Source organism: Pocillopora verrucosa, chromosome 2, assembly GCF_036669915.1.
Source record: "Pocillopora verrucosa isolate sample1 chromosome 2, ASM3666991v2, whole genome shotgun sequence".
In the NCBI taxonomy this organism is placed as follows: Eukaryota; Metazoa; Cnidaria; class Anthozoa; order Scleractinia; family Pocilloporidae; genus Pocillopora; species Pocillopora verrucosa.
Window position 1 is genome coordinate 9,501,096 of NC_089313.1, and position 15,066 is coordinate 9,516,161.

The 15,066-nt window shown below is 37.9% G+C and overlaps 1 long non-coding RNA gene across 1 annotated transcript; it reads right to left on the reverse strand.

Annotated features, from left to right (window-relative positions):
* Positions 1-1,615: 1,615 nt before the first annotated feature.
* LOC131799569 (uncharacterized) lies at positions 1,616-4,117 on the reverse strand. Its single transcript, XR_009341390.2, has 3 exons — positions 4,054-4,117; positions 2,881-2,972; positions 1,616-2,572 (listed from the first exon to the last, which is right to left on the reverse strand). It is a non-coding gene; the product is annotated as an uncharacterized lncRNA (long non-coding RNA).
* Between the last annotated feature and the right edge of the window lie 10,949 nt (positions 4,118-15,066).

A 15,066-nucleotide genomic window follows, 5' to 3' on the forward strand; every position in this document is an offset into this window, starting at 1 on the left:
AGCTGGAAGATTACACCAATTTTTTTTCCCAGCATGGAAAAAAATTAACAACATCTTGGACTGGGTCATTGTCATATTGAATTTATCAACGATGTCCCACCAAATCAGTGTGGTGGCTCTACAAGCATAAAATTCATTCCCAAAGAATCAATTACTATTAAAGCAGAAATTGAAAAACTCCTGGACAAAGAGGTTATTGTGGAGTTAGTTCACTCTAAGAGAGAATTTTTCTCACCTATTTTTCTCACACCCAAAAAGAAAGGGATAGAGTACAGAATGATTCTTAACCTAACAGAATTGAACAAGTCTGTGGTCTATCAACACTCTAAAATGGACTCCCTAAAATGTGTTACAGGCTTAATGACCCAAGGGTGCTAGATGGCCTCAGTAGACATAAAAGATACCTACTACACTGTGCCGGTAGCTCTGGCACACCAAAACCATTTAAAATTTATATAGTGGGACAAACTCTACCAATATACTTGCTTACCTTTTGGTCTAGCCTCAGCAAAAAAATCTTTACTAAGCTCTTAAAACCAGTGTTTAAGATACTCAGAGAGAAAGGCCATATATCTTTGTCAAATATCGATGACTGTTATCTTCAAGGTGACACTTTTGATGAAAGTCTTGCTAATGTTTAAGACACCACCTTGCTTTTTGAGGAACTTGGGTTTCCCACACATTGTGGAGAATCAGTGCTTATGCCAGCTCAGGCACTGACACTCTTGACTGTACAGTAGGCTACTGAAAGGAAATAAAAAATGCAAAATGCCTACCAAAACCTAGTCAAGAAGAACACTTGTAAATTCCGAAATCTGGCAGAGCTTATAGGCCTGATAGTATCCAGCCTCCCAGGGATGGAATATGGCCCTCTCCACTACCATAGTATTAAGGCAAATGAAACTAATGCTTTGACCCTCTCCCCAAAGGCCAAGTCAGAGATTCATTGGTAGCTCTCAAATGTAGATTCTTCATTCAAATATATCCCACATAGGGAACCTGTTTGTCATATCAAAACAGATTCGTCTGCCAATAGATGAGGAGGTGTAAGGGAAAACCAGAAGACAGGGGGGAAATGGACCACCACAAAAACTACCTTGAATTATTAGCAGTAGTTTTGACTCTCAAGGCTTTATGTGAGGATTGGAAGCCTGACCCTGATGCTGCATTTGTTGATGCTTTCTCTGCTAATTGGTAAAAATTCTCCTTTTATACATTCCCTCTTTGCAACTGGGGTGAATAGAAGTAAATGTTATAAAAAAACTTATTGTCGTAGAATATGTCTTGTCCTAAAGAGAGGCTAAAGTGGGGAAGCAAGGTTATTTCTATGTGTAAACCAGTCTTTTCAAAGTTACTGATGCACAGTGTGCTTCTGATCATACTCATTCACATTTTGCCTCTGTTACTGACCTTTTGTACTTTGTTCATTGCCACTTTTCTTTTCATCAACATGCACTTATACATTTTAAGAAATTTTAAATTGTACCTAAATTGTACCTGGCACTGTTTTATTTTACAGAAAACCTTGCATTGAAATATGAGGGTTTTACCTGTACCAAAATTTACAAAAACTGATATTGTTTAAAATTGTATTTGCTACTGTTTGAATATTAGCAAAATTCTGTTCAAAGGTAGTCGCAGTTTGATTTAGTTTAACATCTGATTAGCTGAGAAACTCTCCTAAGCAAAACAATGATGTGGTTACAAATACTTTTGACAGTGGTTTGATCACCATTCTATTACCTAGTTATTACTACTGCTCTTTTAAATACATTTTTGCCAGTTATCCATTATGAAGCAGGACTCTTGTTATTGAGATTCCCTGTACAAGACTGCCTTTGCTAAAATTTGATGTCTCGTTCACAACCCTTTTCATTATCTCTAGAACCAGAAGTAAAAGAGGGAAACCTTAAAAGAGTTACTACAGGCTATGTTCACAACCTGTCCTTAATAAAGAAAAAAAAAGAAAACCAAATAGTTGAATTGTCAAATCCAACCTTAAGACAGAACTTTAAAAGCTGCCTCTAATGCCCTACACCAGTCACAAAAAAAACCACCAGTCACAGTTCTTTCTGGAAGACTACTACACCTAATACCTGTGCATCGATTGACATCCTTTCATCATACCTTCCAAACAGACCCAAAGGGCAGTACAGCTGTAAACATGCAATTTCGTTTTGCACTAAACACAGGTATGCAGTGCAGACCTATTTTTCCTATTAGTGAACCAGGTATAATGTATCTGAGTGTGTTGACTTCCATATGTAAAAACTTGGTCATTTATAAAAACTGTTGTTTTATGTCACGAAGACGTCATAGTTTCTAGCAATGAAAACTTTTGCAAACATAATGCAACAGAGACAAAGTTTTCAGGAATGTCACATATAATAACAACAGTATTCAACAGCCAATATTTTGAAAATAGAGCCTAATTATTTACAAAAGCAAACCTAAGAACTTCTTGTAATAAAACAGTATGGTTTTCTGTCCTTTTTTATTGTAGCAGGTTGCAACCATGGTCGAGTGAGTTTTGCTTCAGAGCAAGTTCTGTTAGAACGACCTCTGTATCAACCTACAAACAAATAAAATATCCTACCTGAGCACTAAATATGACACATGCTTATCAACACCCTTTATTTCGTCTCTCGCAAGGACTGATCTCGCAATCACGTACGCAGAGTAAAGAAATTCTCCAGCAAATTAAAAGGGTTGCTTTGAATCGATAATGCAACTTTCCACTAAAAATAAACCATACGAGCCATATCGGAAAAATCATCAAAACATCTTAGAAGTGAGGAGGCTTGGTCTGAATAGTACACTATACCAACGGCAGAATTTGAAACTTTAACGTCACCAAGGTAATGAAAATGGTTCGCAAACCTTAAGAGAGCAATGATCCTGAAATGCGTATGACTGCAAAGCACTCGATCCGATTTCTTCTTCCCATATCTTCCGGGACTTTAAACCTACAACTACGCCACACAAATTGAACAAAAGTCAGAAATAACAATTACCAAGATATTTTAAATAACTACGAATTAGATCTTGAGAGCTACTCAGGATTACGTTTGAAGTCCAACCCACAATTACACAACTACTCGTTGCTGTCACATGATCAAGCAAGACGAGCTATGACCTGAGTAATGGAAATTTCTCCAACATAATAATAATAAATAAGATCTTTTGACAGGGAGCCCACGTCACAAAGTGTGGTTTTCAGTGAGGCCCTGCATAAATCTAACGTAAGGATAACAGAAAATATAAATATGGTTATCAAGAATAGGATAAAAGGGTATAATCAATAGAAGAGACTACATGTTTTTAACAAGACGTCTAAAAACTGAAAAATCGGAAATGTTCCTAATGCCGTCTGGGAGAGCGTTCCAGTCATCTACTGCATGACAAACAAACCGATGCTGACCCCATGTACGCTTTGATTGTGGTTTACAAATGTTGTTATTAAAACGAGTGTTATAATCATGTATATCTTTAAAATGATTAAAATTAAAATTCCAATCAATTAGTCCATTCAAGGACTTAAAAACCAAAAATAGACGATGTGATCTTCGCCTTTTTTCCAATGTATCCCAACCAAGTAGATCAAGAGCTTCTGTTGCTGATGAATGCTTTGGCATATCTAAAATTAATTTAGCTGCTTTATTCTGGAGTAATTGGATCTTGTTCATCAGAGTGGTGTTGGATTTATCCCCCCAAGTCACATCTGCATAATCAAGGATTGGCAGCACCATGGCTTTTACAAAGAGTTCCCTTGTATTTCTTGGCAGAAGATGTTTTATTCTCTGTAAAACGCCAAGCCTCTGAGACACTTTGGTCTTAATGTAATCCACATGATCAGTCCAAGACAGATTCTCATTGATAATTACGCCCAGATACTTGAACGAATTGACTCTGTCTAACTCCTTCTCCTTGATTATTAATGTACAAAAATAAACAAAAATATTTTTATCTTAACTTTTTTAAGTTAAGAGCTATTAACAGGTTGTAATTACACAATGGATGCCCCTTCCCGGGACAAGTTCACCATGTACTGACCTACGCGCTATTGCGTTACAGATTCGCCACGAAATGAACTGGCCCGGAGAAGGACACAATCACGTGGATCTGTCAGGTAACACAGTGGTCAAACGTAAGGCATGCGCAATGCCATCAGTTCTTACCGGCATTCGCGCTAATTTCCTGCGCAAATTATTTCAAAACTGGGAACTGGAAATTATCAGATATCGTAAACAGAGGTTTGTAGTTTGTCATCGAGGTAAGTAAAACTTTCAACAGAAAATATAGTCGTTTCTTCACGATGTGGCCATTTTGAATGTGAACCGCGACGTTTCGACTGCATATTGCTAATCTTCTTCAGGGGATGAGTACGCGTCACCCATACGGTGTTGTGCTCAGCTGTAATCTGTAATATCAAAAGTCCGTCGTGCTCGCTTGTTTCGCGAAATGTTGCTCGCCAGGAATCAGTCCCCTAAGTGGGGCTACGTTTTAGCGAAGCAATTTTTATTTGCTCACTTGTATGAGAAAATGTTTTCAAGTTTTTCGTTGACAAGTCCCTCTAACTTGCTGGTTGTGGGCGGCAAAAGTCTGCGCATGCGTAAGAGACCAGCGGCATAAGACACGCGCTAATTTGAGGTTACTTCCTACCTTCGTGGGCAGAAAAAAAAAATTTTCATTTATTTTAATTTTACTCCATTCAATTCAGACATTGTACCTAAAACTTCCCAAAAAACCAAATTTTAGCTTCCGAGTTAGTTAGGAAAACGTATTTTCAAATAAAAGGTGATAAATCAGGAAGGTATCCAAATCTCGTACCTGGGTGAATCTCCCGGGAGGAATTTTCGTAGCAACCTTTCATCTTGAGGATTGTTTTTCATGTTATTTGTATATATTGTTTAAATTTCGCACTTGACAAAACTCAAATGTGGTTCCTTTTTACTAAGGGAAGAAGAAGAGAGACGTCGTTGGTTAAAAAAAAAAAAAGGAAAAAGAAGAAAGAACTGGCCCAAAGAAGAAAGACACAGAACCAGTCTATCAAGAGAAGAAACAACTCCTCGGTGAAAGCCACAGATACTGGTGGAGCTCCACGCTGGCGTCCAGATTTCGAACAAAGAAGTCGCCGTCAGACCAAAATTTGTCATGCATAATGTTAAAAACTAGGTTTCCATTTGTTTATCCAAGTACCAGAAATACTTCACATTCCTACCTATTTTAGGTAATAAACTTTAAGCGGACTAGGAAATGGGCATGTAACTATGCCATTTTGCCCAAGTAACATTAAAAGAATGCACATTATTAGAAGACAGATCACAGAAAACAGGGTGTATCTGCTAGTCAGCTTTTGAGTTACAGTACAATACCCAGTAACCAACATGTAGCCTTCATATCGAACAGTTACAGAGGTAAATGAGATGACTCTGTTGCTTTTAAAGCGACATGTTCTTAATACAAGTTTTAAGATAACTTTGATATCCTTAATATTTCGTGGAATTTGTCCCAGAAGAAAGCGCTCGGCAAAAATATCTTCTACAGCCAAGTTTTAGTTCCTTAAATTATTAATGTTTCTGTTGTCAAACACCTGGTGTTAACCTTAGTTATCTTCCCTAACCCTAAACTGAAATGTTTCATAATTTTAATGGTGGATAACTTCCACTGACAAGATTTTTGTTTAAGCTATCGATCTATTCGTGCAAACAAGGTGAGAATTATGTCATCATCATCATCATTAATTGTAATATTAATTATGTAGATGTATGAAGTATGTAAACCTCAATTATGCTGCAGAGGAAGACAGCCTTTGCATTGATTATAACTAATTACGGTTTTTCTCCCGACTGGCTCTTTATAAGTGGTCTTTGAGGCAAATGTTTTGTTGGCGCTTTTCCGATAACTTGTGCACCACTATGTCCCCTCAATAGTCCATAAAGTCTCGTGGGAATGGATGTATTACTCAGAGTGAAAGAATGAGAAGGTAACTGGCACAAGTAGATCTTGTTCCTTTTTTCGTAATTTATGATAATGAAATTTACACACAAAATTTCCTTTCCACTTCTGCTACACGAGCCATTTGAGTGTACAAGGCAACCATTCTTCTTTTACAAGCAGAGATACGGCGTGTTTTTCCTCTGAGACAACAAACCTTTTCGCCAGGCGGTTTGCCTGCTGAGGAGGTGATAAAAAAGAAGTGCTGTGACAATAACACGGGCTACGAAGTTTGTGGCCACGTTGAAAATGCTCTACCTTACAACCAAACTTCGCACCTGTTGCCAAAATATTTTTTTGTTGGATAAGATATTTGGCAGAGGAGGTTTGACAGAAACTATCCTGAAAATGGTAACCTTATCTGTTTTGGTAACAGCTTTTCCTAAGAAAAAATACAAACAATACGAATTTAAAAAATGCTGCCATTTTGCGCTATAATGTTAAAGTGGAAATTTCGTTATTCCCATTCCTTTTCGCACGCATTCACCTTCACAAACGTCTAAGCAGAGACCACTTTTCTTGTAAAGAACAACCGCAAGAAACTTTGTACAGCCTCTAACAATTTTCGAAAAATGTTTTTCTCCTTTAAAACAATGGAAGTAGGAAAATGTCTTCAATGACAACAAAATGCCTCGGGTTTAAATCCCAGCCTCTTTAGTTTTTCGCGTATTTTGCTGAATTTTTTACCTTGTGCGCTTGAGCTTGCGTTGAAGGCCTCATAAGAGTCAAAACGCATTTGCCATATGTGTTGTGCTATCTTCAATAATGGGAAGCTGAAAGCGTTCCCTTTTTATGGCTTTATTCAGGTGTCTTGGGTGCAAACAGATGCGCAAATTTCCATCAGGCTCTTCCACAATGGCCGTTTAATTTACCCAGTCTGTAAGTTCTTCCACTTTGCGAATCACACCTCTCTTCTCCATATCCTCTAACTCTTTTTTCACTCTCTCTCGAAGTGCAGCTGGTATAGTTCTGGGGGAGGGGGGGGGGGTTATAACGGGTGTAACTGTTGGGTCTACCTCAATGTGGTAAGGTTTTTTTTTCCAAACGTTCCAATCCAGTGAATACTTGCTTCTATTTCTTAATTACCTCTTCCTAAGATACTTTTGCAGTTTGGCTGCTGTCATCCGGTATGGTTTGCTCCTCTTCTTTCTTGGTCAAATCCCTACTTTAATTAGGCCCAAGTTTTGTGAATATCGAAGTTCCAGTAATCCCGGCTGATTAGTTTCTACTAAGTTAACTCTTGATCAGTATCTAACTTGGATTTCACATATAGCCTTCCGGTTCCTAGGACTTTGAGTTTATTTTCTGAGTAGCTAACCAGTATTTGGTTGCATGGATCTATGTGAGGGTTGTCCCCTGCGATCTTTTTGAGTTCCTTTAGTGGTATGATGTTAACCTGTGAACCAGTATCCACTTTAAGTCGTGTAAGGTGTCCCTGTACTGGTAAGGTCACATAGCATACATCATTCTGAATTTGAACTTCTGTAGTGACTGCTCCCACAAACAGCGTAGACTCACAATCATACTCTTCTCCGGTTGACATTGGCCCATGTACTTTCTTTTGCGACCTGCACATGCTCAGGAAATGATGTTGTCTCTGACAATTATGACATGTCTTGCCGTACACCGGGCATTCTCTCACACCATATCTTGTTCCACAATTTGAATGAAAATTGAATGAAAATTTATTTGAATTAGAGGGGTGTTTGCCTTCATTGGCTGGGGGTGTCTCTCTAAATGGTGCCTTTTTAGCTCATTCACGCTGAAAGCAATGAATGAGGTATTGTGGTGAAGCAGATGTTGACGGAAGTTGTATTCCGTGGACGGAAGTTGCGTTGTAGACCGTGAACGGAAGTAGTCTCGCATGCTACCCCTCCCCACTTAGTGAAAGTCAAAATTAATTTCGATGAAGCTCAGAAAATCGTGTGGAAAGAAATAAAATGTTTGTACGGTTTGATAAAAATAGTAACTTCAAATCACATTCCCAAACTTCTATAGATGCAAGTTGAATCGAGAAGCCGAAATATTCACACCTAGGGGACCGGCAGCGGTTTCATTTCAACACACGTTGTGACCACGCAGAAGAGCATCAGAGGCAGCCTTATTGGTAAGCCGCGCATTTGCGTTCGTCTTTAATTGGTTTAAAGTAATCATTGCTCTATCATTGTGCTTATCCAAGGGAGCTCTTCAACATACAGTCCATACATCAATCATAGCGGCCGAGATAATCTGACTAAAATTTTTTTCGAGCTCCAATATTTCGGTCCGGACTTGAGGCTCACTCGAACAAAATCAGCAATACAAATTCGGTCAGTGAAAAATGCAGACTGCAGACCGGGTACAAAATGTAGACTGCAGACTGCAGACTTGGTACAAAATGCAGATTGAGAATTTATACTGTTTTTTCGCCTGATACGTGGTAACATGTCATCTTACAACTTACCGAGCGTCACGCAATCGCTTTTCCGCGATCATCTTTCTCGATTATTTTCACTATTGTGGAATATTCCTTGCCCGTTTCTTGATCACAATCGTTCTTAATATAATTTCAAGCCTTCCTGTAGTCTTCTCACTTTGCGCGCGAGGTGGTTGGCGTGGTACCTGTTCAGAATATACCAACTTAATAAAAGTAGATGTAGATGTAAATGAGATGTCCCTATTTAATAATTTCTCGATATTTGAGAAAAAAATGTCAGCTTTTCATGTGGTCCATACGTTTCATCTTTATAACCGATATGTGTACATTCTGTTGAAAACTGTTCTTTCGACTTGATATAGTTTCAACGTTTAGGGGTGTACAAACACCGATTTTCACATATGTACCTTCTATTGTTATTAGCTTACATGAGGAACCGGCGAATTTTTATAGGGAAAAGCGAAGCGTTACTTTCGTGACTGGCCATTTGTCTACTTTTCTGTTGGTTTTATCTCTCATCTGTCTGGTGACAACGCAGATATTGGTATGAGAAAATCAGACTACATGAAGGCTCTAAATTCTATTAAAAACGATTGTGGCCGCTTTGTTAATCAAAGTGCTCTGTGAGCAAACTCGTGAATTTACACATGATTTTTTGGATTATGTTTAATGTTATTTGGTTTAGGGAATTTTGTGGTTGATTGTCATATCTAGAGTACGAGCAGTAGTTCAGTGTTCGCTAATGTAGCAAAGAAACAAAGTAACGCTGGGATAAGAAGGCATTACAATTGAAATGATCATGCTATTGCATTTTACAAGGGTGGATGATGTCATGTGTTTTAAACGTATATCATTTCTGTTTCTGATTCAAAAGAAAAGGTTGGAAGTAAATGTGGGTGAAAAGTGAAATTTACTGTCTATCATTGTAAATATTAGAAAATCAAGGCAATACTGTCTTAATGAAAACATTAACGATTCCCTCTTTATCAAATGAGACAAACGGGAACGAGTTTTGAGTGATATACCTAAGCCAAGACTGCCACCGTCATTTTGGATCTCCGCCTGGGTAGATTTTAGTCACGTGCTAGGCAACGTATAATCAATAACAAGATAGAATTTCATTTCAGGCCTATTTATTAATTTTGTGGTGTATAACTTTCGCATTTTAGTACGTAATATGTATTTTGAATCTTCAAATTCTCTTGAAACTTAAAAGAAAATTGTTCTTTAAAAAATTCACTGAAAATCGGTAGCTAAAATTGTTTGTTTAGGTGTCATTTGATTTTCGTGTTAACTTGTAATTTTGTTAGTCGCCGGCATCTTTTGTTGCCTCACACAGGAAAAACACACGGTACGAAACGTAACGATCGATTTTGTTCTCAATCTCACGCCGTAACAGAAAAGCTTTTGAACATCTGTAAACTCCGAGTGCTTCGCAGTAAGTGATATTTTCAATGAATCTTCGGATTGTTTTCAAGTTCAAGGAATGTAAATTACAATTTTATGAAAAACGAAGGTTGTTCTGTTATTTCAGTGTTAATCTTGCATGCCTGCCAGTCGCTGGCGCCGCTTGTTGAAACTAAAACCAAAAAAAAAAGTCCATAAGTCTTGAGAGTTCACATAAGTTGAATTAAGTTGTACCTATATTCAACAAGTCCAAGAAATCAATACAAACTTAAGCCATAACATTAATGAGCTGGCTCCAAGTGCCCTTTGATTCTTCTTTGTTCCAATTCCATGTACAGATGAGTCGTTTAAGAGGTCGTTTACTGTGACATTGCCTGGATTAACCTTCTACAGTGAGAAATAGATCGACTACACGCCTACAGAGTAGATCTACACGGATCATCACACATTTCTCTCGCCCATCTGAGGCAACAGAGCAGCTGCACTGGCCGACTCTTTCCAGCATACGCTCTTACCACAAGGCTAGACTCGTTTTTCTCTGTCTTCACTCAATAGTCCCTAGTTATTTTTATTATATTTTACTAGATTTTCGAACATTCACAATTATTCCACAAGGCAGAGTATGAGGCTATCCCTACCAAACGTTAAACAGAATTTCGAGAAAAGGACCTTTCTTCTTACTAACGCGAAAATTTTTAACCTACTCCCCGTAAACATTGTGAAGAGTGAAAACATTCAGACGTTCTGCTGCCGAGCAAGACATTTCTTTTTATCATGACTTTGATGTTTTATTATATTTTAGACTTTAAAAGTGACTTCACATTGTATTTTTTAGGCTCTTAACGTAGTTCTTAAATTCTATTTTTGTATTTTTATTAGGCTCTTTGAATGTGATAGTTTATGAAAATTCGTAATTCAAATTAATTTTTTCAGATACAGGGCCCCTATGGAGACCAGCCTTGAAGCTAAACGGGCTACCCTGTGTAAATAGAGTTTTTCATTTTTCTTTACTTTACTTTTAGCTGCCTTTCTGTCGCCTCTGCTGATCGAACCTCATATATAGCTTTCTCCTAGGTGAGGTCTGCAATCCTGAATAGTCTCTACCTTGTTTTTGTTTCAGTGATGCCTAGCACAATTCGATCTTTAATATAAGAATTCTTCATTGTGCTGAATTCACGTTTCACTTAGCTTTCTAAACACGATCACATATTGATCAATGGTTTCGCCATTTTATCGGGCTCTTGAAAAGAACTTGTATCTCTCGTAACTAATGTTTTTCCTCGGTTCATAGTGTTCCTCAAATTTCTGTTATACTTTGTCGATCTTTTTGACATCACCTTCCTCATCCTAGGTTAGAGTATTAAATAAACAACAGATGTTTTATTATCAAGATTTTTAGGCTCTTCATTGTTCATCATGCGTCCTTGGGAGACGACATCCTTGGTTTAGTCTTTGTTATTTCCAGCACGCTTAATGCGAAGGCAGTGGTTAAGACATACACAAATTACATGAGCGGCTGTCAATAACAACTGTAGTCAACAACTTCAATAAGAGAGCACATTAGAAGTATTTCGTTGTTTTACTTATTTATATATAATGTATATTTTATGTTTTTGTCAAAATGATCGATGCTATTTAAAGCTGACAAATTGTCGCCCACAAAGGGTATAAAAGATATGGTGTTATGTAGGAGGCCCGTGTTGTACGAAAGTACGATAATTTGAAGTTCCGGTGTTTGGGTGGTAAAAGCACCCACCTTTTCTCTTTCTTTTTCAGAAATGTTATTGGCATTGCTAGATATTGTCCTGAAATACAATAAACAAACAATGACTTTGAGGTCAGTTCAGCATTTAAAATGCGTCTCTGGTGTTCGGTTCATTTTATGTTACTTCTTCTGTCAATTTCACTGCAAATCAGGGCAGAAATTTACAGGAAGAGGAGAGAAAAGTGGGTTAAATGCGCTGTAATGATTTCAGTAAAAACTAATCAATATAACATTAAAGAAAAATATGTTTTAGTCCAACTGTAATGCGGACCATTAGAGGTGATGAGACATCATTGCCCTATGATGCAACTATGATTTAATTGGAAATGAAAGCCGACAAAATAGCCTCTTTTGTTGTAGTTTTCTGACACGTGACTGAGAATAGAGGAGAAAATTGAAACTTCTCTGCTAATTACAGAATGCAAAGAAAAACACAAGAAGTGATTAGCACGAGTTTGAGGTTAAAGAACTCACCAAGCATATTAATAAATAATGCATTTAGGTTTCCACCAGCCATGTATGTTTTGACACGTAATATTACAACTTTCTTTCGATAAACTTTTGTGGTAGCTTTTGACAACAATGGTTGCCTCCGAATAGAACAAAAAAATGTTTTAAAAGATATCTTGATGTAACCACGAGTTCTCAAGCCTTTTCTTACAACTTGCTTATGTTTGTAAACCATTTACACCTACTGATGTTAAGCTGAAAGGCATGACAAGTTTTTGTTACCATATGTGGCTAATTCTGGAAAAACAAAGCGAATAAAAAACGAGTGCCAAAAATGTGATGAAAAGATTTTAGAGAGACGGCAATTTTCCTTCACCTCTCGTTCAATTAAAACCGCTTAACACTTAGATAATTTCTCACTTAAATATACAAAGCCCAATTCCCAAAGAACACACTTGCAGTTGGCGCTGTGGCGTCACTAAGAGCCCAATGGAGTTGCACTTCAGGCTTTCACTCAGCAAAACACCCGCTGGGTATTTAAGAGGCCACAACAACACCGAACGTCACAATCTAACAAGCACGTCGAAAGATCATGGAAGTGATGAAGAGTCTGTTCGTAGCTGTGTGTGTTTTCCTCTTCGCGGTACAATGTCAAGGGCAATTGTCATATTCATATCGTCCTATGGGACGCGATGAGATAGCAGACGACTCGGTAAGGAAGGAACTGAAGTGATAAATTGCTTATAACGATAGATATGTTTGAATGAAATGTGTCAGAGCCTTAGGTTCGGTAGGACACAAAACTATTGAATTGATTTTGCTTTAATTTCTTATTTTATAGTTTCCCTCATCAGATTAAGGCTTTTTTCAACATTCAACTCAGAAAGTTATTATTATATGAACTGGATTTTAAAAGCCAGCGAGTATCTTTTTTTAGTAGGCGTGAGGAGTCTGGGTGCTCTATTTCACCTATACGTACCTAAAAACAAGCATGTGTTGATCAAATTGACGGATAAATAAATAGCAGTAGAAGTGGGCTGAAAAGAGGTTGAAATTAAGTTGACGACAAATACTAAATTGGTTTCCTGTTTGCAACTGTGAATTTAATACAAAAAGATTAAATCAAACTCGCTTTTTCTTTCATGCCTTTGGATTGCACTAAACGTGCACGGACGTTTTTACTCTTCCCACATCTGAGAGTCTACCTAATCATATTGCTATTACGTTTATTCTTCAGGAGTCCCCAGCAGCACCATACAGAGTAATCTTACACAACAAGAGATTTATGAAAGTACCACGCAACCGTAACATTCGACCTGCATACAACAGCATGATTGGAAAAGACTCTTTGGAATATGACACGACATCCCGTACTTTTTCGAAAGAACACGAAGCAAAGTGAACGTTAATGAACCAATCCCAATTAGAGGAAGGGCTTTCAAACATACAGATCATGAGAACTTTGTTTTTTTTCTTTTGGTTCTTGAGTATCATTGTTAATTTGATACAAAGGAAAACATATTAAGCAGGGTCTTTCGTTTTTTTGTGGAATTACTCTAGAATGAAGAGTGGTTCCGAGAAGTTTTTTCGACTCGAAAGAAAAAAAAGGTCAATGGTACAAAATGTATTCATATGTACGACAAATGGGATCTATTAAAGAGAAAGTTGGCTAAAATGCTTTACTACCCGGTGAATATGGTATTCTAACTTTCCGTTTTCCCACGCATTTTCCACCACATGTAAATTGTTCCCAGCAGAATGTAGGAAATGTGTCATATCTTTCTCTACACCAACGAGTTTCCCAAATTTCAGAGTTAGAGCATCTTCACTTTGCACTTTCAAAGAGATTAAAATGTCGCCCGTTTCCTCTTAAAAAAACTTCTCTCTTTTCCGCACCCGTAGGAAATAAATGTGGCACCTTACTTTCCACTCAGGTGAGCAAGCGAAATTCACTAATCGCTAAGCGTCCTGTCTTCTTTTTTCAAGCTAATAATAATATCGCCTTAGCCTAATGGGCTCGGTTGGCGACAGTTTGGCGTGAATCGGGGTCAGCGGTATCACGTCAATATATTTCTTCCATGATGGAATGAATTGTTGGAAACGGACCAACAGCGAGCAAGTAATCACACAACCACAATGAATAAAAAACCTTAAATTTAATCTGCATAGCCAAAGCGTTAAGTGCGACAAGCATGCAACGCTGGAATAAGGCAACTTCAGGCATTAATACCCGGTAATGGATTCAGCGTTGCAATTTCTTTATTCACTCAAAAATCGCTCATTGTTGTGCTTCGTTTTTGAGCACCCAGTGAGCCTGAATGCTGCCTTGAGGTAGGGGATCAGGGTGGCTGACTGTCCCTTGGGTGGCTCACGGGACATGTGTCCTTTGTGCAGTTTTCTAGACGAGCAGCAGCAACTGCTGAGCGATGGTGTTACTAGGGTAAAGGGTAGACATACGCGAGTGGAAGAACGCGAAAAAACTACTGCGCCGGAAGCCATGATCGATCCTATATTTTATAATAACTATGAAATTCTCACGTGCTCACTGGTCGAGAACTTCTGTCAATAAGGTTATAAATGATAAAAATGACGTATCATCTAACGCAATGCTGATGAATTTATCTGTACTGTGTGAGTCGCTGATAGATTTGGGGCTCTTTTCCAAGATTACAACTTCTCTTTTTAACAAATCTTCCGAACAAATTTCCACCAAAGAAAGTATTAGAAAAACGTACAAAGGTCAAAAAATTAAAATAGATTTCGTTCGAATTGTGGTAACTGAGTATGTAATATCAGTACTTATGGGTGTTGTGGGAGTTTTGAGTAAAGGCACTGAGAGGAAAGAAAGTGAAATTCAAGGAAGAATAAAATTGCAGGAAACTGCACAGAATAACTCTGCATTGAAAACGATATCCGCACATTCTCATGTTGATTTAGCAGCACAGAATGTGGAAGGGCAAAAAAAATATCCTCCGTGAATCACACCTTCTGAGGATCGTCTTCTTGGTCAACTGTGCTATTGCCTTAAGGT